The sequence below is a fragment of the Nomia melanderi genome, unplaced genomic scaffold (genome assembly GCF_051020985.1).
Source record: "Nomia melanderi isolate GNS246 unplaced genomic scaffold, iyNomMela1 scaffold0291, whole genome shotgun sequence".
In the NCBI taxonomy this organism is placed as follows: domain Eukaryota; kingdom Metazoa; phylum Arthropoda; class Insecta; order Hymenoptera; family Halictidae; genus Nomia; species Nomia melanderi.
In genome coordinates this window covers 27,501-35,000 of record NW_027475406.1, presented here as the reverse complement: position 1 = coordinate 35,000, position 7,500 = coordinate 27,501, and the positions used below count along the sequence as shown (strand labels likewise).

Genomic DNA, 7,500 nt, shown 5'->3' with positions numbered 1-7,500 from the left:
TTCGACGATGGGACGATCCACGCGAAGAGTTGTTTCGTGCTCGCGCGAGGTGCGATAGCGTCGATTCGCTTTTCTGTACGGGGAGAAATAGAACGATGAGTTGACTTATCGGGTCTTCGTTGGAATTACCGTCGCTGGCATTGTAAACTCCAGATGACCTTGTGATTCCTTCGTCGGGCACTGGTAAAGGGTGGCGATGATTCGTTCTATAATAGAAATACCCGTCGTAGCGATTCGGCCGAGACACCCGCCACGAAACACTCTCTCGTCGTGGAATCCCCGCATCGGAGAGTAAAACGCGCGAAGGCTTACTATGAGAGAAGAAATAGTATATGCCGGTGGTTCGCGTGTGTAGGCTCTATACGAAATTGCGATTCAAGAGAGTAGGAAAAGACGCGATGAACCACGATTTCCGTGCGTCTTACGTCTCTCGACGATGGGACGATCCACGCGAAGAGTTGTTACGTGCTCGCGCGAGGTGCGATAGCGTCGATTCGCCTTTCTGTACGGGGAGAAATAGAACGATGAGCTGACTTATCGGGTCTTCGTTGGAATTACCGTCGCTGGCATTGTAAACTCCAGATGACCTTGTGATTCCTTCGTCGGGCACTGGTAAAGGGTGGCGATGATTCGTTCTATAATAGAAATACCCGTCGTAGCGTTTCGGCCTAGTCACCCGCCACGAAACACTCTCTCGTCGTGGAATCCCCGCGTCGGAGAATAAAACGCCGAAGGCTTACTTATGAAACTTACGTCTCTCGACGATGGGACGATCCACGCGAAGAGTTGTTACGTGCACGCGTATGGTGCGATTGCGTCGATTCGCTTTTCTGTACGGGGAGCAATAGAACGTTGAGTTGACTTATCGGGTCTTCGTTGGAATTACCGTCGCTGGCATTGTAAACTCCAGATGACCTTGTGATTCCTTCGTCGGGCACTGGTAAAGGGTGGCGATGATGCGTTCTATAATAGAAATACCCGTCGTAGCGTTTCTTCCGAGTCAACCCGCTCACGAAACACTCTCTCGTCGTGGAATCCCCGCGTCGGAGAGTAAAACGCGAATTCATAGTATGGAAACTTACGTCTCTCGACGATGGGACGATCCACGCGAAGAGTTGTTACGTGCACGCGTATGGTGCGATTGCGTCGATTCGCTTTTCTGTACGGGGAGTAATAGAACGTTGAGTTGACTTATCGGGTCTTCGTTGGAATTACCGTCGCTGGCATTGTAAACTCCAGATGACCTTGTGATTCCTTCGTCGGGCACTGGTAAAGGGTGGCGATGATGCGTTCTATAATAGAAATACCCGTCGTAGCGTTTCTTCCGAGTCAACCCGCTCACGAAACTCTCTCTCGTCGTGGAATCCCCGCGTCGGAGAGTAAAACGCGAATTCATACTATGAAAACTTACGTCTCTCGACGATGGGACGATCCACGCGAAGAGTTGTTTACGTGCACGCGTATGGTGCGATTGCGTCGATTCGCTTTTCTGTACGGGGAGAAATAGAACGTTGAGTTGACTTATCGGGTCTTCGTTGGAATTACCGTCGCTGGCATTGTAAACTCCAGATGACCTTGTGATTCCTTCGTCGGGCACTGGTAAAGGGTGGCGATGATGCGTTCTATAATAGAAATACCCGTCGTAGCGTTTCTTCCGAGTCAACCCGCTCACGAAACTCTCTCTCGTCGTGGAATCCCCGCGTCGGAGAGTAAAACGCGAATTCATACTATGAAAACTTACGTCTCTCGACGATGGGACGATCCACGCGAAGAGTTGTTTACGTGTACGCGTATGGTGCGATTGCGTCGATTCGCTTTTCTGTACGGGGAGAAATAGAACGTTGAGTTGACTTATCGGGTCTTCGTTGGAATTACCGTCGCTGGCATTGTAAACTCCAGATGACCTTGTGATTCCTTCGTCGGGCACTGGTAAAGGGTGGCGATGATGCGTTCTATAATAGAAATACCCGTCGTAGCGTTTCTTCCGAGTCAACCCGCTCACGAAACTCTCTCTCTCGTCGTGGAATCCCCGCGTCGGAGAGTAAAACGCCGAAGGCTTACTATGAAACTTACGTCTCTCGACGATGGGACGATCCACGCGAAGAGTTGTTACGTGCACGCGTATGGTGCGATTGCGTCGATTCGCTTTTCTGTACGGGGAGTAATAGAACGTTGAGTTGACTTATCGGGTCTTCGTTGGAATTACCGTCGCTGGCATTGTAAACTCCAGATGACCTTGTGATTCCTTCGTCGGGCACTGGTAAAGGGTGGCGATGATGCGTTCTATAATAGAAATACCCGTCGTAGCGTTTCTTCCGAGTCAACCCGCTCACGAAACTCTCTCTCGTCGTGGAATCCCCGCGTCGGAGAGTAAAACGCGAATTCATACTATGAAAACTTACGTCTCTCGACGATGGGACGATCCACGCGAAGAGTTGTTTACGTGCACGCGTATGGTGCGATTGCGTCGATTCGCTTTTCTGTACGGGGAGAAATAGAACGTTGAGTTGACTTATCGGGTCTTCGTTGGAATTACCGTCGCTGGCATTGTAAACTCCAGATGACCTTGTGATTCCTTCGTCGGGCACTGGTAAAGGGTGGCGATGATGCGTTCTATAATAGAAATACCCGTCGTAGCGTTTCTTCCGAGTCAACCCGCTCACGAAACTCTCTCTCGTCGTGGAATCCCCGCGTCGGAGAGTAAAACGCGAATTCATACTATGAAAACTTACGTCTCTCGACGATGGGACGATCCACGCGAAGAGTTGTTTACGTGCACGCGTATGGTGCGATTGCGTCGATTCGCTTTTCTGTACGGGGAGAAATAGAACGTTGAGTTGACTTATCGGGTCTTCGTTGGAATTACCGTCGCTGGCATTGTAAACTCCAGATGACCTTGTGATTCCTTCGTCGGGCACTGGTAAAGGGTGGCGATGATGCGTTCTATAATAGAAATACCCGTCGTAGCGTTTCTTCCGAGTCAACCCGCTCACGAAACTCTCTCTCGTCGTGGAATCCCCGCGTCGGAGGGTAAAACGCGATATATAATAGTATATGCCAGTGGTTCGCGCGCGTCGTCTCTGAGATACGCGGTCGACAGAGTTCCGAAAACACGTGATGTGCCACGATTTCCGTGCGTCTTACATCTTTCGACGATGGGACGATCCACGCGAAGAGAACGTTCGTGCTTGCGTGAGGTGCAACAGCGTCGATTCGCTTTTCTGTACGGGGAGAAATAGAACGTTGAGTTGACTTATCGGGTCTTCGTTGGAATTACCGTCGCTGGCATTGTAAACTCCAGATGACCTTGTGATTCCTTCGTCGGGCACTGGTAAAGGGTGGCGATGATTCGTTCTATAATAGTAATACCCGTCGTAGCGTTTCGACCGATGTCACCCGCCACGAATGTCTCTCTCGACGTGGAAACCCCGCGCCGAAGAGTAAACGCGAAGGCTTACCATACGAAAGAAAACGGTATTATACGCCTGTGGTATGTGCGTCTCGGCTCTGTGATACGCGATCGGCAGAGTTACAAAAAAACGTTGATGGGCCACGATTTCCGTGCGTCTTACATCTTTCGACGATGGGACGATCCACGCGAAGAGTAGTTACGTGCTCGCGCGAGGTGCGATAGCGTCGATTCGCTTTTCTGTACGGGGAGAAATAGAACGATGAGTTGACTTATCGGGTCTTCGTTGGAATTACCGTCGCTGGCATTGTAAACTCCAGATGACCTTGTGATTCCTTCGTCGGGCACTGGTAAAGGGTGGCGATGATTCGTTCTATAATAGAAATACCCGTCGTAGCGATTCGGCCGAGACACCCGCCACGAAACTCTCTCTCGTCGTGGAATCCCCATGTCGGAGAGTAAAACGCGAAGGCTAACTATATAAGAAACATATAGTATTATTTATGCCTGTGGTTCTCCGTTTGTCCTACTCTCAGATACGCGACTCGGAGAGTTACGAATAATCGTGATGGACCACGATTTCTGTACGTCTTACATCTTTCGACGATGGGACGATCCACGCGAAGAGATCATTCCTGCTTGCGTGAGGTGCGATAGCGCCGATTCGCTTTTCTGTACGGGGAGAAATAGAACGATGAGTTGACTTATCGGGTCTTCGTTGGAATTACCGTCGCTGGCATTGTAAACTCCAGATGACCTTGTGATTCCTTCGTCGGGCACTGGTAAAGGGTGGCGATGATTCGTTCTATAATAGAAATACCCGTCGTAGCGATTCGGCCGTGTCACCCGCCACGAAAATCTCTCTCGTCGTGGAATCCCCGCGTCGTAGAGTAAACGCGAAGGCTTGCTATAGAAGACTATAGTTTATACGCCTGTGGTTCACCGGTTGCCTGCTCTCCGGGGTACGCGATCGCGCAGGAGTTACGGAAGAACTTGATGGGCCACGATCTCCAAGCGGCTATATCTTTCGACGATGGGACGATTCACGCGAAGAGAACGTTCGTGCATGCGTGAGGTGCGATAGCGTTGATTCGCTTGTCTGTACGGGGAGAAATAGAACGATGAGTTGACTTATCGGGTCTTCGTTGGAATTACCGTCGCTGGCATTGTAAACTCCAGATGACCTTGTGATTCCTTCGTCGGGCACTGGTAAAGGGTGGCGATGATTCGTTCTATAATAGAAATACCCGTCGTAGCGTTTCGACCGATGTCACCCGCCACGAAATTCTCTCTCGTCGTGGAATCCCCGCGTCGGAGAGTAACCGCCGAAGGCTTGCTATAGAAGACTATAGTTTATACGCCTGTGGTTCACCGGTTGCCGGCTCTCCGGGGCACGCGATCGCGCGAAGGTTACGGAGGGACGTGAAGCGCCCGAGCAATGAAACGTCCGCAGGAGGAAACGAGCAACCGCCGAACATTGTTTCGCGACGTTTCCATAATGTATTGTCGTTTCGCTCGCATCCCGCTTCTTTCCCCTAGTTTCCTCGACGCGTAGTTTCGCAGCCTTAGTGGACGAATCATTCTCGATTCGAGGAAAGATATGCAGTGGGGCGTGCAATGAGCCCGCCAGAGACCACGATCTCCAATGCGTCTTTACATCTTTCGACGATGGGATGATCCACGCGAAGAGAACGTTCGTGCTTGCGCGAGGTGCGTTAGCGTCGATTCGCTTTTCTGTACGGGGAGAAATAGAACGATGAGTTGACTTATCGGGTCTTCGTTGGAATTACCGTCGCTGGCATTGTAAACTCCAGATGACCTTGTGATTCCTTCGTCGGGCACTGGTAAAGGGTGGCGATGATTCGTTCTATAATAGAAATACCCGTCGTAGCGATTCGGCCGAGTCACCCGCCACGAAACTGTCTCTCTTTCGTCGTGGAAACCCCGCGTCGGAGAGTAAAACGCGCGAAGGCTGTGACTGTAACATATATATATACAGTATACAATGCCTGTGGTTTTTGCGCGTGTCGGCTCTTCGGTATACGCGATCGGCCAGAGTTACGGAGGGACGGTGAAGCGCACGAGAAATTGAAACGGCCGCACGATTGGAACCGAGCAACCGTCGAACATTGTTTCGCGACGTTTCCATAATGCGTTTTCGTTTCGCTCGCATACCGCTTCTTTTCCCCTAGTCTCTGAGACGCGTTTTCGAGCCGTTCTTCTACTATCGATTCTCGTAGAGAGAAGGGACCGGGTAGTCTGGAAGTGGAACCCGCATCTTGCGTGTACCGTACACGGAATTGAGAGGACCGGCCGTGAAGCTCGTTTTAAAGCCGTGCGTCTGACACCCAACTCTTGCGCGCCAATTTCGCGGCAAGAGATAATATGGGACGAATGACCGGCAAAGAGCCAGCTGTGAAGTCTGTTTTTTTAATCGAATCCGTGGACGTGTGTATGCCGTAGCGTCGCTCGTCGTGTTCGTTCATGGTCGTTCCGAGAGAAAGAACGAAAGCGGTAACGAAGGGACCGGCCGTGAAGCTCGTTTTAAAGCCGCGCGTCTGACACCCAACTCTTGCGCGCCAATTTCGCGGCAAGAGATAACATGGGACGAATGACCGGCAAAGAGCCAGCTGTGAAGTCTTTTTTCATTATTTGCTTTCAATCGATCGATCGGTACGATTCGTGCAACGTTTCGCGCGATGCGACGCGAAAACATGCGCGCAACAATAGATGCGTCTGATCGGAAGAACGCGAGGGTCGACTGCACGCGATGGATTCAGTATCGGGTAGGATACAAAATATATCCCCGTCGTTTCCACGCGTGCGAGTCTTCTGCGTCTTTCGCGGGTTTTTGAATGCACTATACGCCCGGAACGTCGAGAAATATATACATATTACTTGAACGTTTTTCGTCTCGAAAGGCTTCGGTGTCGTCTCCAAGGCGACGCCTGAATCTCCTTCGCGCGCTGGTCGGAGATTCAGGTATCAACTTTTATCTTCTCTTTGAAAGAAGAGAGATATTAGGTCGAACAAATGAGAATAAAATTATATATGTGAAATATAAAATTTATACGATTACCCTGAACGGTGGATCACTTGGCTCGTGGGTCGATGAAGAACGCAGCTAATTGCGCGTCAACGTGTGAACTGCAGGACACATGAACATCGACATTTCGAACGCACATTGCGGTCCACGGATACAATTCCTGGACCACGCCTGGCTGAGGGTCGTTTACGTACCATACACTGCTTGCGTAGCTCTGTCAAATCCCCGCCGTCGTTCACCTCTTCGGATCGAACGTTTTTTTACCGAAGGGCGCAAAGAACGTTTCTGAGTCGGGTTAAGAGAAGGATGCTACGTACGAGCGAACGATGGGTGTCTCGTCGGCGTTTGTCGCGGACACGCGAAAATTCTGTGAATTTCACGGACAGTGTACGTTCTAGTTGTTGCAAAACGATCGGAATCGTTTGTATGGACTCGCGTGAGTGTTCGCGGCGTCGTGCGTCGTTCAATTACGACCGCCCGCGGATACCGCTCCACTGCGATATGGATCTGAGCGACAACTTTTTCGGCTGTTCGTGAGATGAACGGTTTCGTGTGTTTAGAAAAATTTTTTTTCCCGCGCTCCCGACGTCACCTGAAATGATGCGTCAGAGGTGAAAGAAAATATTAAGAAGTCGAGAGAGAGAGAGACTACACACGTTTTATTCATATTTTGTATACCGTGCGTGAGACGGATGTGCACGACACGTCGTATGTCGGTATATTACCGACTGGCCCCAGGGAGATTGTTTTCTTCCTCTCTTACGAATGAGATGTACGTTTCGGAGGATCGTCGTTACCGAAACACACGGCAAAACGAGACTTCTCGCAGCAGAACCTTTATACACAATACACATCGACTCTTTTTACCCCGAGAGAGAGAGAAAAGGTGTATTTCTTTTTTTTATTTTTCGAATTCGACGCACGAACGCTTTGACGACTGGAGAAAAACACGGTGTGTGTTAAAATCGTGCGGGACGAGCATGCGTATTCGTAACGGGTCGAATAGTTCTTATTCCCCGTCGTCGCGTGTCCTCGCTGGACCACC

General features: G+C 50.4%; 1 non-coding gene across 1 annotated transcript; it reads left to right on the top strand.

Annotated features, from left to right (window-relative positions):
- Positions 1–6,485: 6,485 nt before the first annotated feature.
- Positions 6,486–6,640, top strand: LOC143175982 (5.8S ribosomal RNA). Its single transcript, XR_013000607.1, has one exon. It is a non-coding gene; the product is annotated as a 5.8S ribosomal RNA (ribosomal RNA).
- Positions 6,641–7,500: the final 860 nt, after the last annotated feature.